Source organism: Astyanax mexicanus, chromosome 11 (assembly GCF_023375975.1).
Source record: "Astyanax mexicanus isolate ESR-SI-001 chromosome 11, AstMex3_surface, whole genome shotgun sequence".
Lineage (NCBI taxonomy): Eukaryota > Metazoa > Chordata > Actinopteri > Characiformes > Acestrorhamphidae > Astyanax > Astyanax mexicanus.
Window position 1 is genome coordinate 19,358,606 of NC_064418.1, and position 20,656 is coordinate 19,379,261.

Below are 20,656 nucleotides of genomic sequence, written 5' to 3' on the forward strand. Positions count from 1 at the left end.
GAGCGTTTACAGTTTAGAAGGGATTGAAAGTATTTAATAAGAAACTAGAAATAATAAGAAACAAAGTAGTCAAAATATTAAAAAAAGAAATACAAATTTGAGCGCTGGACGAGATTTAAATAATGAAAAAATATGTTTTATATTTTAATAAATGTGCCCTGGTTATAAGAAACGAACGCTAACATATAGCTAACATATAGCTAACATATAAACAAACACTAACATAAGTAAGATCTGTGTATTTAATTTTTTTTCATTGATGGGCAGCGCGAAACAAGATCAACTAACAAAGTTAAACAAAAGTTAAAATTAAAAGTATCATTCACAGTACTAAAAAATGAAAAAAAAAAACTGACACAAGTATCAGCGGTACCAGAACATTTCAAAACATTAAATAAAAAGGTGCTAGGAACATTCAGAAAACTTGACAAACTAAACGTTCTATGAACTATTCTAATAATGTTCTTTTTACCCATTTTGGCCTAAGTTTCCTGTTGTAATAAACTCTTTTTACTGAGGCGGGCCATGTATTAGTTTTAGGAATTTTAGGGAGTTTTGGCTTTATTCAAAAACATGTCGTTGCTACTGCTCAAAAGCTCAGAAGGTAGATTACATGAAATAGAAACATGCCAGATATTTACCTGAACACATGTCACTTCCAGACCACCACACCCATCGACGTTAATATATTCCTCCAGCGTTATTTTAACGACACGTGTGCAAGGTGTAAAAATAGACTGCTGATGGGGTAAGATAGCTACGCGCCTAGCACAGGGGGCACGATAGGGCCCATAAACTTCTTCCTGGACCTTGTACTCGCGTGGTTTGCTGTGATGCATTTTATTGAATTTTGTTTAATTTTTCTTGTGGGAATTAAACTTAACCAACCAATCTCGTGAACAAACTCGTTAACTGATTCCGACCATAGAAACACTAAAGGTCCCACCCAGTGTGCTTCAGTCATGCTACAGTGGAATTCTTCCACTTTTTATACATTTCTGCGTAAATTCCTGTTCAGTCTCAGCAAAAATAGCATACATTTTTTTTCTCCCCAATTTACACGGCCAATAACCCAACCCACTCATAGCACTCCCCCTATCGCTAGTAATGCCCCAACACACCAGGAGGGTGAAGACTAACACATGCCTCCTCTGATACGTCAGCCACCGCTTCTTTTCGAGGTGCTGCAGATGCAGCATTGCAGAGCAGCCAGCGCGCTCAGAGGACAGCGCAGCGACTTGGTTCTGATACATTAGCTCACAGACGCCCTGTGCTGCGGACATCACCCTAGGAGCGCCATCTCCCACCTCATTTTCTACTGTTGTAAATAGACTTTCTCAGTAAAAGATCCCGAGGCCATTCTAAAAGCATGTCAATTAAATATTTGTGTGTGCGCAACAGAATGATTTGTTTCAGTTCACTGTAAGTTTGGGTTAGAGGATGACCAACACAAATATATGAACTACTTACAAAATAGTTCAGGTGTGTAAGAGCAGAGAAAATATTAATTTGAATAAAGAATAAGACTCTTAGCACTGGGATTAGGACCCCAAGGGCCCTGAATCTCTAACTGAGCACCAGCAAGGTGGGTGTTTCTAAAAAAAAGTGGGCAGGTAAAGTGTTCTGAGTTAAAATGTGTGCTATTCTAAGTGGAATTAAAGTAAAAGAGAGAGAAAACACTACATGTTCACCTGCCCAGACTTTTATCTTGAGGCTGAGATGAAATCTGGCCGAGGGTTCGACAGTTATCCAGCGCCTCCCCAAAAATGCAGCTTGGGTGAGGAAGGTCTTTCCAGAGAGAGGAGGTAAAACACACCTGCCTTCATTCCTCCACACTCACTGTCTGCTTCTACTGGCCTTCTCCTCATTGTTATCATTCCTATCTCTCAACCAGACACAGAGAGGCACATAAAATAAAAATAAAATTCGATATATGTATACTGTATATTTAATAGTGCTGTCAGGCAATTAAAAATAAGTACAATTAATTACATGCTCTGTAATTAATTCATTCAAATGAATCATGTCATTGCATTCATCATGTAAATTTAAAATATGCATTTTAGAGAACATTTTAAAAATGTTTTTTTTCACCAGCAAGGTGGGCATTTTTAATAAAGTGGAATGAAGGATTTTCTGAGCCTGTCTGTTGTGCAGCTCTGTGACAGCAGTCTGCCACTGAACACACTCCTCTGCTTCATGATGGTGGTGTGAAGTGGGTGAATATCATTGTTCATGATAGAAAGCAGTTTATCCAAAGTCCTTCTCTCAGCTATTGTAACCAGAGAGTCCAGCTCCACTCCAACCACTGCCCCAGCCCTCCTGACCAGCTTGTCCAACCGTGATGCATCTCTCCTCTTCATGTTGCCTCCCCAGCACACCACAGCGTAGAAGAGAATGCTGGCCACGATTGATTGGTAGAACATCTGCAGAAGCTTCTTACAGATGTTAAAGGACCGCAGTCTCCTCAGGAAATAGAGCCGGCTCTGTCCCTTCCTGTACAGGGTGTCTGTATTTGTTGACCAATCCAGTTTGTTGTCCAGCTGCAGACGAAGGTACTTGTAGGTCTTCAATGTCTCCACATCAACCCCCTCGATGGAGACTGGCTGCAAGGGTAGTCCAGACCTACGGAAGTCCACCACAATCTCCTTGGTCTTGGATATGTTCAACTGCAGTTGGTTCAGTCAGCACCAAGCAACAAAGTCATCCACCTTTCTCCTGTACTCCTCCTCCTTACCACCCTTCACACACCCAACGATGGCAGTGTCATCCGAGAATTTCTGCAGATGGCACATCTCAGAGTTGTACTGGAAGTCTGATGTGTAGAGAGTGAAGAGGAAGGGGGAGAGCACAGTCCCCTGTGGTGCTCCAGTGCTACTGACCACAGTCTCAGATGTACCGTCAGTGAGCCTCACGTACTGTGGTCTGCAGCTATAATAAATTAGTATACGGTAGTAGGAGATATACAGGATTTACAACATCTGTTACTGACTGATGTTCATTACAGGTTTTCATTCATTTATTCATTCATTTTTTATCAGCTAAAATTTAACTATATTGTACTCTTTAAAATACTTAAATGAAATTAAATGTGATTAATTTTAATAAATTAATCACAGAGCATGTAATTAATTTTATGTATTTTTTAAATCACCTGACAGGGTTTTAGGAAGGTTACAGAAATAAAGTTCCAGGAATGTTCTGAAAACGTGTGAAATTGTTATTAGAACATTTCTTTCATTATGTTCTCAGCTAATTAATAATAACATTATGGAAATGTTGAAAGAAACATTCCCAAAACTAAAAATGAAAACACTGACATCAGCGGTACCAGAACATTTCAAAACATTAAATACAAAGGTGCTAGGAACATCCAGAAAACTTTCTACGAAAGTTAACTGTAACATTCAGAAAACCTTCTAAAACATTCTTATAATGTTTTAGAAGGTTATAATGTAGTGTCCTGTTGTAATGAACTATTTTTACTGATCTGGTTATGTATTAAAGTTTTTAGGAATTTTAGAGAGTTTTGGCTTTATTTAAAAACATGTTGCTACTGCTGAAAAAGGAGCAGAAGGTAGATTACATTTTATTTGTATTAAAATATGGATACTGTCCACATTCTCATCTTTCTCTCTCACACCAAACATTTACACACACATTGCTGCTTTTGTAAAGATTGCCATGTTTCCACTTCTGCATATTTAACTCACCCTCTTATCCACTTTAAGTTCTGATTAAATGTTATTTTCACTTATTTTGTGGTGGTATCTATTATGAATAATTCAGTCACAAGAAAATGTTGCATTTCACAGTGACCTCTTGTGAATTGGTAGAGATGAAAAAATAAGGTTAAGAGAGAGCGAACGATGGAAAAACAAACTGATGGAGAAGAAAACAGCTCCCCCTGTTTACTGATTCACTTTAAAATCAGCAATGAATTTCTCTTTCTCATTTACTCCCTCTCTCTCTTTCTCGCTCTCTTATCGCTTATCTTCACACTAGCCCAGCCCAGTGCTTTGTGTTTATTCACTGATGGATTATTAATCCAGAGTTCAGCAGCTCCAGTATTAATCATAGATTACATGTGATACCAGATGAAGGAGGTAGTCAGGGGAACGACTACACACAGATGTTGAATAAGGTCGAAAGAGACCAGTGTGCAAATAAATGAGAATATGTCCACACACCTTTGTACATTGTGGCCTAATGAGCTGGTTTCCCAGATGGGGATCAAGCTTAGTCACTGTTTAGAGTCTTAAATAGGGATTTTTCCATTCACCGACCCTGAACTTTTCAAAATAAACATGTCAAGAAGGGTTCATTGTATGATGTCATATAACAAATCAAAAAGAAGATCCTTCACAGACACCATTTACATTTACCAGAATTGTTGTCTCATTGCTGTAGAACCTTTATTTAAACCCAAAGTCTGTATAATAGCAAAAACAGAGTAACATCCACATGTCTAGTGGTTTTGCTGGTTTGTTGCACTATAATGTGTAGCTCCGCTTATCCTCATATATTACAATGACAAAAAAGCCCACCCGTTGTCCATTTTATTTCTCCTCTAAACTTTTCCCTGTGTTAATATTACCACAAATGCACTTGCAGCAGTGCACAAACCCATAGCGAAGGCCTGTTAGCAGCTATGCAAACTTTTACATCAACAATAAACAGAACAGAAAAAAAACATCCTTCTACATCAACACAAAATATAAGTCATTTTATATTACTTAAATGACCTACTTGCACACCGTCACGGCATGAACAAGCAGTTCAGTTTCCTTTGCTGAGCAGTGTTGGATACGTTCAGGTAGCTGCACTGTTAAAATTCAAAGCAAATTACGCTCCAAACCCACCTATGATTAATTAAGAGAATCAAGGCATGCCTTTTGCATGTTTTGAGCACTGCAAGGTATACTTTTCCCAAAGTATGCCTGCTCTTAGTCTCTGAATAGAGGTAGACAGTCAGAAGTATGCAGGTGTATTTTTTGTGCGAGGCGGTGTAATTAGCCTGGCTTGACTCATCATGTGCTTAATGAGAGAGGGAGCGGAAAAATGGTTCCCCCTCAAAGCAGGACGTTCCTCTGCCCTTTCACACCGGCACTCAATATCTGAAGAACGTATGGGTATAAATGTGTTGGAGACTAGAAAAACAAAGAAGATGATGCAGCAAACAGTGATGAATGAAATACATGAATCATGAAGCTGCTTCAGTTAAAATAGAGATACTGAAGGCAAAACATTACTGCAGTAAAAGTAATCGAGTAAAACTACAAAAGTATCAAATATTAAAAGTGGCTCTAATTAAGGTGCCATTATAATTTTTATAACAAGTCTCTGATTAATCAGCTAATTTTAGGGGAAAATACTCAAGTGCTTCACTAATATTTTAAAAGTAATTAATCATCAATTAATTAATTAATTAATCAGACAGTAATGTCTATTAAAATGATCATAATAACAAAACACTGAACAAAAGCATTTCCATTACATTAGAACCATGCGGCTATAAAGAACTTTTTACAAACAGGCAAAGCTTGAGTTTAACTTGTTCATTAGTTAAAGTTTAATTAAAACTTTGTTTTAAACACTAACTAAATTTCCTTTTCTATAGTGCATCAATATATTTCATGTATTCCATCATTTATGCAGCATACATAAAAGACACGCACACAATTGTACAGTGCTGCACTACTGCACTGGTAGCTACTGTGTCCAACAGTGCGCTGTAGCCTGCCTGATGAGCTGCTTTGTGCTTCTTTCAATGTAATTTGCTACATTTTATGCCACACATAAAACAAAGATTATGAAAGATAATGTAGTGTAGTAAAACATTTTGAAATGTAGAGTTAAATTTTGTGGAGTAAATGTCCCCCAAGATTTTTATATTTCAGTACAGATACAAGATAAACTACCATACAATACAGTAACCAGTTACATTAACTTCACTACTGTTCACCAATAATAATAACACAATAGCAGAATATCTCATGGCAGAATGAACAAAAATTACAGTCACTAAATAAACACACTAAAACCATGAAAGATGGTGCGATAATCTTGCCAAAAATGAATATATCAGTGAGGCAGTTTTTCTTTTTTCAGGTTTTCAGGGAGCTCGCCCTCATTATAAAGAACCATCAGTGAAGTAGGGGGTACTGTAGTATGGGCTGAAGTGTGTTTTAAATTGTCAGGATTAAAACATTCTGCCACAATATTGTAGGATAGATAGATAGATAGATAGATAGATAGATAGATAGATAGATAGATAGATAGATAGATAGATAGATAGATAGATAGATAGATAGATAGATAGATAGATAGATAGATAGATAGATAGATAGATAGATAGATAGATAGATAGATAGATAGATAGATAGATAGATAATATTTAATACAGACAGTAGACTGAACCAACCAATATATAGGAAGAAAGCGGCCACACCCTTTCTCTGCGTGGTTTAGCTCTGAGCACATGGGCGACTGGAAACAGTGCAGGCAGAGTCCAAACGCTCGTACTGTCTCTCTCTCTCTCTCTCTCTCTCCCTCGCTCACTTAATCGGGCACGTGTGCTCTCTCTCTCTGACTGTCTCTCTCTCTCTTTTTCTCTCTGTCTCACTCTTTTTCTTCCTCGCTCACTCTCTCTATGACTGTCTCACTCTTTTTTCTCCCTTGCTGTCTCTCTGACTGTCTCACTCTTTTTTCTTCCTTGTTTGCTCTCTCTCTCTAACTGTCTCACTCTTTTTCTCTCTCGTGATTGACACCACTAATACAATTTAATTTTATCAATCTAAAGCTGATATTTCTTAAAAAGAACTCAAACACTAAAATGCATCCAGTAATTAGGAAAAAATATTTGTAGTTAAAGTAATGCTGTTGTTTTTTGTTTTTAATAAAGCGCCACAATCAGGCTCATTGTTTGTTTGTTCCACCTAAATTAAAAGATCCTCTCATGGTGAGAGTAGGAGAGAACCCTGGTTTCAAGCATTTAATAAAAGAGCTCGAGCACATTCCACACCAAAAAACAAAACATGATTATAATAAAGTTCAGTTTTTTATTATGAAGTTGATAATGGTGAGGCTATACAGAATGTTTGTAGCATGATACAAATACATGTTATAGCTGTTGAAAGGAGGAAGCACCTTTAACCTGGAAAATTAGAATCGAACTGTTGTATCAGAGAAATTCAAAAATACATATTAGAGATGATTTCAATAAAAAGGATAAAAAATCAATTGAACTACACAGAGCAGACAAAAATGGTGGAGTTAACAATAGACACTAAACTTCTTATATTTAATATGCTGATGATACATTATGCTTCTATCCCACATACATAAATTATAAGTTGGTTGTGCTCTGTTAATTATGAGGGGCCGGTCTAAAAATGCCAGGGCCGATTTTTTGTCCCAGTCTAGCCCTGGGTTAAAGCATAATGAGAATTAGTTTTCTGTGGGAAATGGAAATCCAGAACATTCCTGTGAGGCTAAAACTTGGAATTTCTTGGAATAAGTCTGCAATTAGACAGTACCATCAGTAAAATCCTAACCAATAGAAAGTTTGCTAGGTTGTGTTGAACTTTCAAATGTTGCAAAAGAGTTTGAAAAATTTTGCCTGTGGTCGACTAATAACTTAGTGAAATAAGGCTAGTATTACACTTTCATTTACAATTATAAACATTTTAATGAAAATAATTCATTAGACTTTTCTTTACAGATATTTGATTATTTTCATGAATCTCTACTCTTTACATTTTTACACATTAACTATCTGAACTTTCTACTCCTTACATGTTAAAAATAGCCTTGTTACTCCTATTTAATTTCAGCTTAATTTCATTCTTCCTTCTTATTGTTCAATATGACCCCTTTCCAGAATCTCTCCAATCAGATCTCTCAATCTAAATCTATTGTTGGATAAGAAGTATAAATATATACCATTCCAACACCAAGTTGGTTTATACTGTCATCCATCACACCTGCACACGTCACACCCACACTCCAGGAACTCCAAGAACATAGCAGACATATGTAGCCTAGTATGAAGATGATCTGTGCAGAGACTCAAGAGAACTTGAGCAAAATGTCTCAACTAAGTTTTTTAATATATTTACGTTTTTACTAAAATGCAATTTTCATTGAGCATATATGCAGCTGAAACATGAAGCCTAGTGCATCCCAAATGTATCAACATTAACATTTTAATAGAACATTGCAGTCATTATGGCTTTTAGAAAAATGTGTTTTGGGGTAGTGCACTTTATGCTCCTGTGGTTTGGCATAAGCTTTTGTCCTTAATGGCATTTTTCCCCTTACATTACTTTTACTTTTATACGTTTTTTTTTACTTGATTAAAAACCTTGAGCTGATACTTCAACTTCTACAAAAGTATTTTAAATCCTAGTATCTGTACTTCTACCTGAGTAATGTATACTTTTGACAGCTTTGGCTATAAGGCAGGGGGATGTAATTAATTGGTGTAGAGAATAGAAATATGTCTGTTGAATATAAAGTCTGGTTTTATTTGGTCCTTCTTGGTCTGAACCGCAGTGTGTAAGCAGTATTCAGTCTGTTCGCTTTGCACAGCCACAGCTAAAGCCGCAGTATAGAGAAAGTGCTAGCTCTCTGAGACGGCCCAGTACCTCCCCGAACTGGGTGTTCTGGCCAACTGGCCCAGTTTCTCTACGTTCTCTGGTCTGGGAAAGAGGCCAGCAATTCTCTGAACTGCTGTCCATCCATCAACAGCGGGCAATGGGCGAGTGAGCACAGTGTTATATGCTACGTGTGTGTGTGTGTGCGTGAGGTTGGGGTGGTATTGGTGTGTTTGTTTTGCCCGGATTCCAGAACGGGCCTGTGTTGGTAGAGCATCACGTCGGCTCACACAGTTTAATCAGCCAAATCGAGGTCTGCTTCCTTCATTTTTCACTCACACATCACCAGCTCTGCATTATATAATATTACAAATTACACTGTTTTTTATATTATTACTTAATCTTGGTACAGTCTGGGTGAAAAGTTCAGAGTAACACTTCACAATAATAATATTGTGTGACACTGGCAGCTGTTTATCGCAGACCAAACATTTTTTTACATTTCCATGGCAAAACACAGCCTCAAAATGGAGAGGCAAGAAGCATAATTTGGTGAATATTTGGACAGCTCACAATTTCACTGGATCTGGTTGTTTAGAGAGGGCAAAGCAATCTGATTGCCCTTGTGATTGGTCAGTGTTTTGCTGATGTCAGTATGTTACCCATTTAAGTGGTGAAATACAGGCGAGATTATTAGACTTTTGTATATTTACATGGCGAACCAGAGAAGCCAAATCAACACAATTAGAAACAAAACTCATATTTAGCTTCACAGTGATTTAAGTCCTGTAAGCTGGCAGGTGATTTAACCATGTGAAACCCTGTTAAATAAGCACTCCCTCTTTCTTCTCTCTGTACCTTGCTCTCTCCCAGCATGTGTTTGCTGCATTGATTTGGAGATAAAATGTCCATTTTGTGAGAAAATATATGAGTTGGGATGCTGTTAAACTGTATTACAGTGATATATAAGTACCCTCTTTGGATATTTTCAGTTTATTAAACAAGTTTTGCGTTGTGTAAACGTTTCCCAGAATCCTATGCGAGTGATTATTGCCATCTGAGCCTCAAATGGCACCTCGAGGAGGGAGACATAGGCCGTTTCTCAATCTGCGTTCTTGTCTGTACATGTGTTCTTGTGGACTCGGGAAATGTCATCAGTCAAGTACTGTTCCAATTAGAAGATCGCAATCTTCTAAGTACACAACTAATACCCGGATGTGTTCTTGCTCCTTCCACTTTATCGAGGATGAATGGAAGGTGTCTTGTGTGGACAGAAAGTACATAACTGTAAGCACCTGTAAGTTTTCAAAACAGTACTGCTGTGTGCTAAAATAATGTTTTAAGTTATTTTAGACGAGAATGTAGGGGTTTAGACTTCAGATATGTGGTTTATTTGTTAAGAAAGCAGCTAAGTGAAAATGTGCTCCTACGTTTCTGAAACATCGCTTTCCGCTCCTCTAAGAGAGTGACGTCATCAAGTACTTGTGCACTGAGAAACACCTACAGATAAGAGGAGCAGAGACGCACACATACTTACGCTTTTTTTTTTTTTTTTTAAGTCTACCTGGTTGGGGAACACACTTTCTGACATTTTTGGACCCAAATCCTACAAAAAAGGGAAAGTGTTAAAAAAAAGAAAAGAGACATTGACTGGAAAAAAACCTTAAAAACAAGACTGTTAGTTCTTATTCACATTTACATGCAGTTTTAATGGTGGAAGATTTGTTAAATTCATTATTTTACTTTTTTGGTTGTTGAACTAATAATTGCTGTCTTTTGAGTTGTTTTGTTTTCTATTTTTGAGATTAGTGGATTTTTTTATTAAGTAATTTAGAGAATTTACTGTTTTGAGCCCCACTGCATTAAGGTCTATCCCATTCTATTTTTCTTTCTTTTCGTTCCTTATTTAATTTCTAAATCTACACACACCCACAATCTCACCATAGCCATTAAGATTCATTTTATTTTTTTGGTGAATGAATTAATTGAATTTTGCAATTGGTATATATTGGTGTGTTGTGTTTTAATCAAAGCCTTCCGAGCGAACCTAAAGTGTATGTCACCGGGGAAAGGACGCACGCCAAATGACAAAAGAATTTTGTTTTCGGGTATTTTATTCTGATTGAATTTTAATATAAAACAATAAAAGTAAAAGTAATACACTGTAAAACCCTAACTTAGAACACAGTACAGTATTTGGTAGTGGCACTAATTACAGAAAATAGATAAATAACATTAATACCACATTAATACCATTAACAGAGCTCTTTTTATATTTGTTTTTAAGCTCACCTCGATTTACTCAGCTTTACTCAACAAGACTTGAGCATTTCTTTAAGAGAACTTGGATAAACAGCTTCTGTAACCCAGAAAAATACAAGGCTTGAACACGAGGAGCACACTACCCCACAGAAACAATGCCATCTGCCCGCATCTGGTTGTGATTCATTCAAAATACATGTTTAGAAAGGCAATATAGGCATCTACTACTGTTATAGGTCAACTAAACCTTATATTTCCTGATTTTTACCTCTTATTTCATTAGGATGGCTCTGGATGGATCCTAAAATGGAGCACCACCATTCACTGCAGCTTGAGCCTCCTTCTCTACCATGCTCTTAGCGCCTCCCTTTCCTCTCTCAGGGTGACAACACTTCTGATTGTGTTTCTTAAAGTTACAGACACACATTTTAAAGGTGTATTCTCAATTCACCACCTGGCTACATGTATATTGATACTGCTCCAACCCCTAACATTTAAACACCCCAATTTACTGTCTGTCATATTTTTTGCAGTGCAGCACGCACATGATTCCCTTTTTTTTGCTCAAAGGCTTCACATTTGTGTCTCTGATGTAAGTGATTGACACCACTAATATAATTTAATTTTATCAATCTAAAGCTGATATTTCTTAAAAAGAACTCAAACACTAAAATGCATCCAGTAATTAGGAAAAAATATTTGTAGTTAAAGTAATGCTGTTGTTTTTTGTTTTTAATAAAGCGCCACAATCAGGCTCATTGTTTGTTTGTTCCACCTAAATTAAAAGATCCTCTCATGGTGAGAGTAGGAGAGAACCCTGGTTTCAAGCATTTAATAAAAGAGCTCGAGCACATTCCACACCAAAAAACAAAACATGATTATAATAAAGTTCAGTTTTTTATTATGAAGTTGATAATGGTGAGGCTATACAGAATGTTTGTAGCATGATACAAATACATGTTATAGCTGTTGAAAGGAGGAAGCACCTTTAACCTGGAAAATTAGAATCGAACTGTTGTATCAGAGAAATTCAAAAATACATATTAGAGATGATTTCAATAAAAAGGATAAAAAATCAATTGAACTACACTGAGCAGACAAAAATGGTGGAGTTAACAATAAACACTAAACTTCTTATATTTAATATGCTGATGATACATTATGCTTCTATCCCACATACATAAATTATAAGTTGGTTGTGCTCTGCTAATTATGAGGGGCCGGTCTAAAAATGCCAGGGCCGATTTTTTGTCCCAGTCTAGCCCAAATCACCATCTCAGTGGATTAAAAAAACACTTTTTATTTGTTTACTATGTAATTCCATGTTTGTCCCTTAATAGTTTTCTTGTGTTTAATATTAATCTACAAATACAGAAAAACATTTAATAAGAACTTTTGACTGGTACTTTATATTCCATCCGTTAACAGGTGCCACTGAAACATACTTCTATTTAGAGTTCTGTGTGGAACAGTTTGTGGTGATATCACCAGGAAGGTTTGCCTCTTGCCATTCCAAAACTCATGTTTTTCTGCCAGTATTCTAATATGTCCTGCCACTACTTCCCTTTCCTTCATTATATCCTAATAAATCATACTGTGATAGGGCTGGAGCGAGGGCTCTGGAATAAAGCACAGACAAAATGTATTCCCAAAATGTATTCATTTAATTTATACAAATACACTACAGTTCTTAAACCCAGTGATAAAAAGCCCCTCCACCAAACAAGCCCAGAGTCCTGGGTGCCGAACCATGTATTTAAGGCAAATGTGTGAACACATTTATTGTCAGTTGTAAACTTTGCATTATACAGTCCCCTCCAAAAGTATTGGAACAATCGTTTTTTTCTGTTGTAGCCCCCCAAAAAACCTGGGTTTGTCATTAAAAGCTGAATATGAGAGAAAAGATCAACATTTCAGTTTGGATCTGACACACAGTTTAAAAGATAGCACCTTCTGTCTGAACCCTCGCATTTTTCTTATGAGCAAACATTTTGGAACAGATACACCTAAAGTAAATTAAAGTAAATAGACTTAATATAAAGTTGCAAATGCTTTGCTTGCAGTAAATGCATCATGTCTGTGACCCACTGACATCTTCAACCATCTTGGTGTATGAAAAAGGATCTCCTGATCAGTTTAGTTTCATTTCTCTTTACAGTTTTTCCACATTGTATACACACAAAATGTGAAACTATGCACACAAATCCAAAAACATGAAGCTCATGTGTCAACATTGTGACTCCAGACTGCTAAACTCTAAACACAATTCCACATGTTCTCACTCAAATATCATTCTAAATCACAGCTTTGCAAATCACTAAACACAAATTGCATTATTTAGAACACCTTGCTCACCTAAGAACTACTGATCTCCAAATACAAAACCCTAATTACCAAGTAGTCTCACACAAGTTGCAGCTATATAAACTTAATTAGAAGAACGTGACTGATACAGCCCTACTATGTTGCCATCTGGGATAATGTAAGTTTCCACTGGACAGCTCTGGTCAATGATTGGTTCTCAGTTTGTTGTGCTGCACCTTCCACCATATTCCCCATTTCTCAATCCAATAGAGGAATTCTTTTCTGCATGGAGGTGGAAAGTGTACAAACGCAGACCCCACGAGCGTGTGGCTCTACTTCATGTAATGGGGGAGGCATGTACTGACATCCATGCAGATGATTGCCAAAGATGGATTTGCCATGCAAGGCGTTTTTACCCCGCTGTTTGGATAGGGAGAATATTGCAGCTGATGTAGATGAGGTCTTCTTGCCTGACTGAGATCAGGGGTCTGATGAACAGTGATCTGTTTCTTTGTATTTTGCAATAAATACATTTTTGTGTCCTCTTCGTATGTGAATTTTCCTTATCATGTTTATCATTGTGAAAATAGGTGAAAATTACAGTTTTGCAACATTTTACATACAGTAAATATAGCTTACATTTGTGTAGTACTGTAAATGGGGGGGTCCTACACCACACCAAATAAATGAAAACAACAGAAAGCCAACATATTTCCATGAACTCTGCATTTGAATTTGTACAGCGGCCTCATGAAGTCAAAAACAAAACCAAATACTTCTGATAACAGTGCTCTGAATTGATCTTGTCAGTGTTTATTTGATGCTCTGTAAGAGAAAAGCATAAAATAGCTGTGTGTTGTTTTGGTGGAAGGAATCAGTTTTGCTGGAGATTTGTAGAGTTTCAACAAAGGAGTTAATCATTTTCAGTTTGTGTTTAGAGTTTTGAGAAACTGAGCCAAGTTTTTAGAAATGCGTTTAAACATTTGGGAAAAACTGTAAAGGAAATATGTGAAAATCTTACCCTAACACAGTTAATCAATGAACCAACTCGCCCAAATCTGAAAGAACCTACCAAGTCAACCCTGATAGATCTAATACTGTCCAATAAAGCTGACAAAATTACTGCCTCAGGAGTTTTGAACTTGGCATAAGTGATCATTGTCCCATCGGATGCAGTTGATAGTACTCAATACCATTTCAGTAAAACCTTCCTAACTGTGGTAAGCAAACATGCCTCATTCAAAAAGTCAAGAATAGGAGACAGGTCAAGCCCCTGGTTTACAGGTGAAGTTTCCTCATTGTTTAAGGCCAGAAATAAAGCTTGGTCAACTGCTAGACACTCAGGGGAGAGAGACCAACGGTTGAGAAAAAAATGTGCCTCTGCTGTTAGAAAAGCTAAATCAGAATAGAACCTCAACCTAATTACCTAGAAACCCTCAAAACTTCTGAAATATAGTAAATTCCCTCAAAAATAATTCCCCTCTTTTTCCAACCAGTGTTTTAGTTAATGATCAACTGATTTCTGACCCGAAGGAAATATGTCAAGCTTTTACAGTTTTTCCAAAATGTTTAAACGCATTTCTAAAAACTTGGCTCAGTTTCTCAAAACTCTAAACACAAACTGAAAATGATTAACTCCTTTGTTGAAACTCTACAAATCTCCAGCAAAACTGATTCCTTCCACCAAAACAACACACAGCTATTTTATGCTTATCTCTTACAGAGCATCAAATAAACACTGACAAGATAAATTCAGAGCACTGTTATCAGAAGTATTTGGTTTTGTTTTTGACTTCATGAGGCCGCTGTACAAATTCAAATGCATACAAGTCCATGGAAATATGTTGGCTTTCTGTTTTTTTTTATTTATTTGGTGTGGTGTAGGACACCCCCCCCCCCCCCCCCCCCATTTACAGTACTACACAAATGTAAGCTATATTTACTGTATGTAAAATGTTGCAAAACTGTAATTTTCACCTATTTTCACAATGATAAACATGATAAGGAAAATTCACATACGAAGAGGACACAAAAATGTATTTATTGCAAAATACAAAGAAACAGATCACTGTTCATCAGACCCCTGATCTCAGTCAGGCAAGAAGACCTCATCTACATCAGCTGCAATATTCTCCCTATCCAAACAGCGGGGTAAAAACGCCTTGCATGGCAAATCCATCTTTGGCAATCATCTGCATGGATGTCAGTACATGCCTCCCCCATTACATGAAGTAGAGCCACACGCTCGTGGGGTCTGCGTTTGTACACTTTCCACCTCCATGCAGAAAAGAATTCCTCTATTGGATTGAGAAATGGGGAATATGGTGGAAGGTGCAGCATAACAAACTGTGGATTTAGAGAACCAATCAATGACCAGAGCTGCCCAGTGGAAACTTACATTATCCCAGATGACAATATAGTAGGGCTGTATCAGTCACTTGAGGCCTCTTTTATATTCTGACAAATGATTGAAACTTTCTTCTAATTAAGTTTATATATCTGCAACTTGTGTGAGACTACTTGGTAATTAGAGTTTTGTATCTGAAGGTCAGTGATTCTCAGGTGAGCAAGGTTTTCTAAATGATGCAATTTGTGTTTAGTGATTTGCAAAGCTGTGATTTAGAATGATATTTGAGTGAGAACATGTGGAATTGTGTTTAGCAGTTTGGAGTCACAATGTTGACACATGAGCTTCAGGTTTTTGGATTTGTGTGCATAGTTTCACATTTTGTGTGTATACAATGTGGAAAAACTGTAACTCTTTTAAATTTAAGCTTTTTCATTTTATTGCAGCTGGACACATCTTTGATAGAAATAGCACAAACATATTGAATAAAACTGATCCCAGGTCTACTGTTTCTAAAACACATGGTCTCTTCTCACTTCAGCCATTTTCTCCATGTTTAGTTGCTAATGCCCTGGCTAAAATTATTCCATGAAAAGCCACTGGAGAAGATGGACTGGACCCCTTTTTATTGCGTCTTGCAGCCCCAATTATTTTACAATACATTTTGTACATTTTTAATCTCTCAGTTTTATCTTGCAGAATTCCCAGGGTCTGGAAAACAGCTCATGGAATAGCTCTGCATAAAGGTGGTGAGAAAACAGAGTTGAATAATTACAGTTTTTCCCAAATGTTTAAACGCATTTCTAAAAACTTGGCTCAGTTTCTCAAAACTCTAAACACAAACTGAAAATGATTAACTCCTTTGTTGAAACTCTACAAATCTCCAGCAAAACTGATTCCTTCCACCAAAACAACACACAGCTATTTATATGCTTACAGAGCATCAAATAAACACTGACAAGATCAATTCAGAGCACTGTTATCAGAAGTATTTGGTTGTGTTTTTGACTTCATGAGGCCGCTGTACAAATTCAAATGCAGAGTTCATGGAAATATGTTGGCTTTCTGTTGTTTTCATTTATTTGGTGTGGTGTAGGACCCCCCCATTTACAGTACTACACAAATGTAAGCTATATTTACTGTATGTAATATGTTGCAAAACATGCTGCAAAATATGTTGTAATTTTCACCTATTTTCAGAATGAGAAACATGATAAGGAAAATTCACATACAAAGAGGAAACAAAAATGTATTTATTGCAAAATGCAAAGAAACAGATCACTGTTCATCAGACCCCTGATCTCGGTCAGGCCAGAAGACCTCATCTACATCAGCTGCAATATTCTCCCTCGACAAACAGCGGGGTAAAAACGCCTTGCATGGCAAATCCATCTTTGGCAATCATCTGCATGGATGTCAGTACATGCCTCCCCCATTACATGAAGTAGAGCCACACGCTCGTGGGGTCTGCGTTTGTACACTTTCCACCTCCATGCAGAAAAGAATTCCTCTATTGGATTGAGAAATGGGGAATATGGTAGAAGGTGCAGCACAACAAACTGTGGATTTAGAGAACCAATCATTGACCAGAGCTGCCCAGTGGAAACTTACATTATCCCAGATGACAACATAGTAGGGCTGTATCAGTCACGTGAGGCCTCTTTTATATTCTGACAAATGATTGAAACGTTCTTCTAATTAAGTTTATATAGCTGCAACTTGTGTGAGACTACTTGGTAATTAGGGTTTTGTATTTGGAGATCAGTAGTTCTTAGGTGAGCAAGGTGTTCTAAATAATGCAATTTGTGTTTAGTGATTTGCAAAGCTGTGATTTAGAATGATATCTGAGTGAGAACATGTGGAATTGTGTTTAGAGTTTAGCAGTCTGGAGTCACAATGTTGACACATGAGCTTCATGTTTTTGGATTTGTGTGCATAGTTCCACATTTTGTGTGTAAACAATGTGGAAAAACTGTAAATGGATTATACCTAAATCTTTTATTTTTTTAAAACTTTCAAGATTACTCATAGGATTAACAGTACAGTTTTCCTTTTGTTTTATATTAATTTGAGATGACTTAATGTGTTTAAGATTATTACAATTACTAAAAACATAATTTTTTGTAGATTATTGGTATTTTTTGAAAAATGCTGGTCCTAAGTCTTCTACTACTAATGAATACTCGTATAATTAAACTTGCATTGTTGGTCTTGGGTAGTCATTTAAAATAAAAAACAGAGTAAAATATATTGTGTCCTAATATCTGCGCACCCAGCCTATTGGGATGAACTCCATCAAATCTATAGAAAGAGGGGCGATTCCAGAAGAGGTTAAAATTGTCTATTAAAGCCAAGCCTTGGGAGACGCAGGTATTGTGAAGCCAGGTAAGAAGATTTAAAAGTCAACTAAAATGACCTGAGCCTCTTCCTAGTAAAGGAATTGGTCCAGAAATAAAAACAGATTTAGCACAGTCTTGAATGAAGTATAGCAGGCATGTGAAGTCCTTTTTAACAGTTCTGTGCTGTGATTTCTGATGTGGTTACATCCAACATGGATAATTATCCTCTCCACCGAGTGTTGTTGCTTTAGAAGACTGGGGAGCAGCATTATAATGTCCGAGACCTTTGCACCAGAAACTGAGTGGACAGCAGCTGAGCAATGGTGAATGTTTCTGACAATTGAGTCTCCAACCACAAGGGGGTTTGGTTGTGGTCTGCGGATCTGTCACGGGGGTAGACCATGAGGTCGTGGCTCGGTGATCAGCAGTCATTCACGCAACCGTCTCGAGACTTCAGACACAGCATCCTGAAACTTTCCTTGCCGGGGGACTTTAACAACGTCACACTGGACTCAGTACTCACCAGTATGTGGACCAGGAAGAACAGAACTATTGATCTCCTTTACCCCAACACAAAGGATGCATACACCGCCACACCTCTCCCTTCTCTGGGGAAATCCGACCACAACCTGATCTACCTGCAGACCCAGTACAAGCCCCAGGTCCGTAGACAACCTGCATCTACACGCTCCTTCAGGAAATGGTCTCGAGGTGCTTAAGCAGCTCCCAGGGACTGTTTTGAGTCCACTGAATGGAGTGTATTGCAGAAGCCATATGGGGAGGACATTGAGGGGATTACACATTGCATGACAGACTACATGAACTTTTGCATGGACATTGTTGTTCCTGTGAAAACTGTGCGCTGTTTTGCTAACAACAAGCCCTGGATAACCAGCAATGTTAAAGGCCATCCGAACAAGAAGAAGATGGCCTTTAAAGATAACAACTAGGAGGAGTTTAGGAGCATACAGAGGGAGCTCAAAGTCCATTTGCGAAAGGCAAAGGAGTCCTACAGGAAGAAGGTGGAGCAGAAGCCGAGGGAAAATAACATGAGTGAGATATGGAATGGAATGAAGACAATTACAGGCTGTAAGCAGAGGATGGACAGTGCCACAGACGGTGACGGTGATGATGATGGTCATCCATTGCATTCCATCATCATGGATCATAGGAGCAGTTTCAGTGGCAGGTTCTTGTCACAGAGCTGCTCTGTGCTATCTGTACTGGAAAAACACTTTGTATCATGTACATCTACACCCTGGGACTTTTTCTGACATTTTACTGTATATACTGTTCATTTGCACCCCTGGACACTTGTCACTTTACTCTACATCCTATACATTTGCACTACTGGACACTTACTGTACATCCTGTACATTTGCACTCATGGACACTACGCACCTAACTTAAATAAAATACTTGCACAGATTTATGTTTAATTTTTGTCATATCTGCTGATACCTGTTATCTCCTATACTTAGTTTAATTTATTCTGTTACTGCACAACCTCATATCTACAACTGATTACTTCCACACTTTGTATAGTTTTTGTATTTATATATTTATGTATATATCTTTAAATCTCTTTTTAGAATTTTATAGTCTAGAGTCTTATATTTCTTACTTTGCTCTCTTATTATACTACCCCTATTGTTTGTTCCTACTGTGTTGTGTAACTGCTATCTATCTATCCATCCATCCATCCATCCATCTATCTATCTATTCCGGCAGCAGCACAATTCCCACTGCCACCCTTCCAGCACCACAACGTTTCTTTCAGCTAAACTAGCACTACGAAACTCTTACTTCAGACCTGGTGATTCACTGCTTGGGCAGTTTCACTAGTCAAGGACCCAAAGTTCGCCCTATATCATAAAATCAGATTAAAACGGTGAGCTGTTAGTTGAGCTGCCTTCTCAAACTGTGCTTCGCTATTGTAAACCTAGAGTTACTCAAACAAGGTAGCTAACGCTAACTAGCTCAGTAAAAAGAAAAAGAGCTGTTGGTTCCACCTTAGCTATAGCTCCTAATGCTGTAGCCTGGGTTCAGCCCCCGCCTGTGGGCGGTCCTGAGGCGAGCTGGGCGAGGCTATGAAGTCACTGGTTGATGTAGACTTTTATTTCTGAATCTTTTCTTTTACTGGCTACTGCAGACAAAGGAGGCTGAAGAACAGTCTCATATGCAGCATGCATAAACAACTCAGACAGACCTATCGTATTTCGCAAAGAACAAGAAAAAATTGATTTTAGCAGAATGAGACCTTTAACATCACCCCTTTCTACCTTCTGTAATCAGAGCTGTTGCTCGTCTTCTTAAAAGAAATTTAATTATCTGGTAAAGCTCCCTTCAACACAACAATGAAAATGTTGATCAGTTTCCTGTAAACAATTGTTCCCCACAAGGAGCTGAATACACACACAGATACTCTGAGAGATTACCATCCATGGTTAATCAAAGTATATTAAGATAAGGCAGCAATGCTTTCCAAGTCAAATTTCTGTGGGAAGAGATGTTCGCTGCTGTTTTCTCAGGATGAGCGAATGTGATAGGACATCAACAGAGCAGGAAATGGTGGGGGGTTACATATACAACTGTACAACCACTGAGCTTTACAGTATATTATTATAAACATATTACAATTATACAGCAGGGTAGAGGTCCAAACAGACAACCAATGATCACAAAGGACTCGATGTTAGATTAGCATATGTCACTCTATACATGTAGAGAAAGATATTCAGATTATGTGTAAAACTATGTCTAGAATTTGAGGATTATAAACAACAGTAATGCACTTTACTGTAAAA

General features: G+C 37.5%; 1 protein-coding gene and 1 long non-coding RNA gene across 2 annotated transcripts in view; both read left to right on the forward strand.

The window, feature by feature from the left end:
- Nucleotides 1-20,656, forward strand: part of cavin2a (caveolae associated protein 2a) — a 48,233-nt gene that overhangs the window by 10,952 nt on the left and 16,625 nt on the right. The window lies entirely within an intron of this gene.
- On the forward strand, nucleotides 15,087-19,277 carry LOC125805002 (uncharacterized). The gene is made up of 2 exons (XR_007441220.1): nucleotides 15,087-15,494; nucleotides 17,055-19,277. It is a non-coding gene; the product is annotated as an uncharacterized LOC125805002 (long non-coding RNA).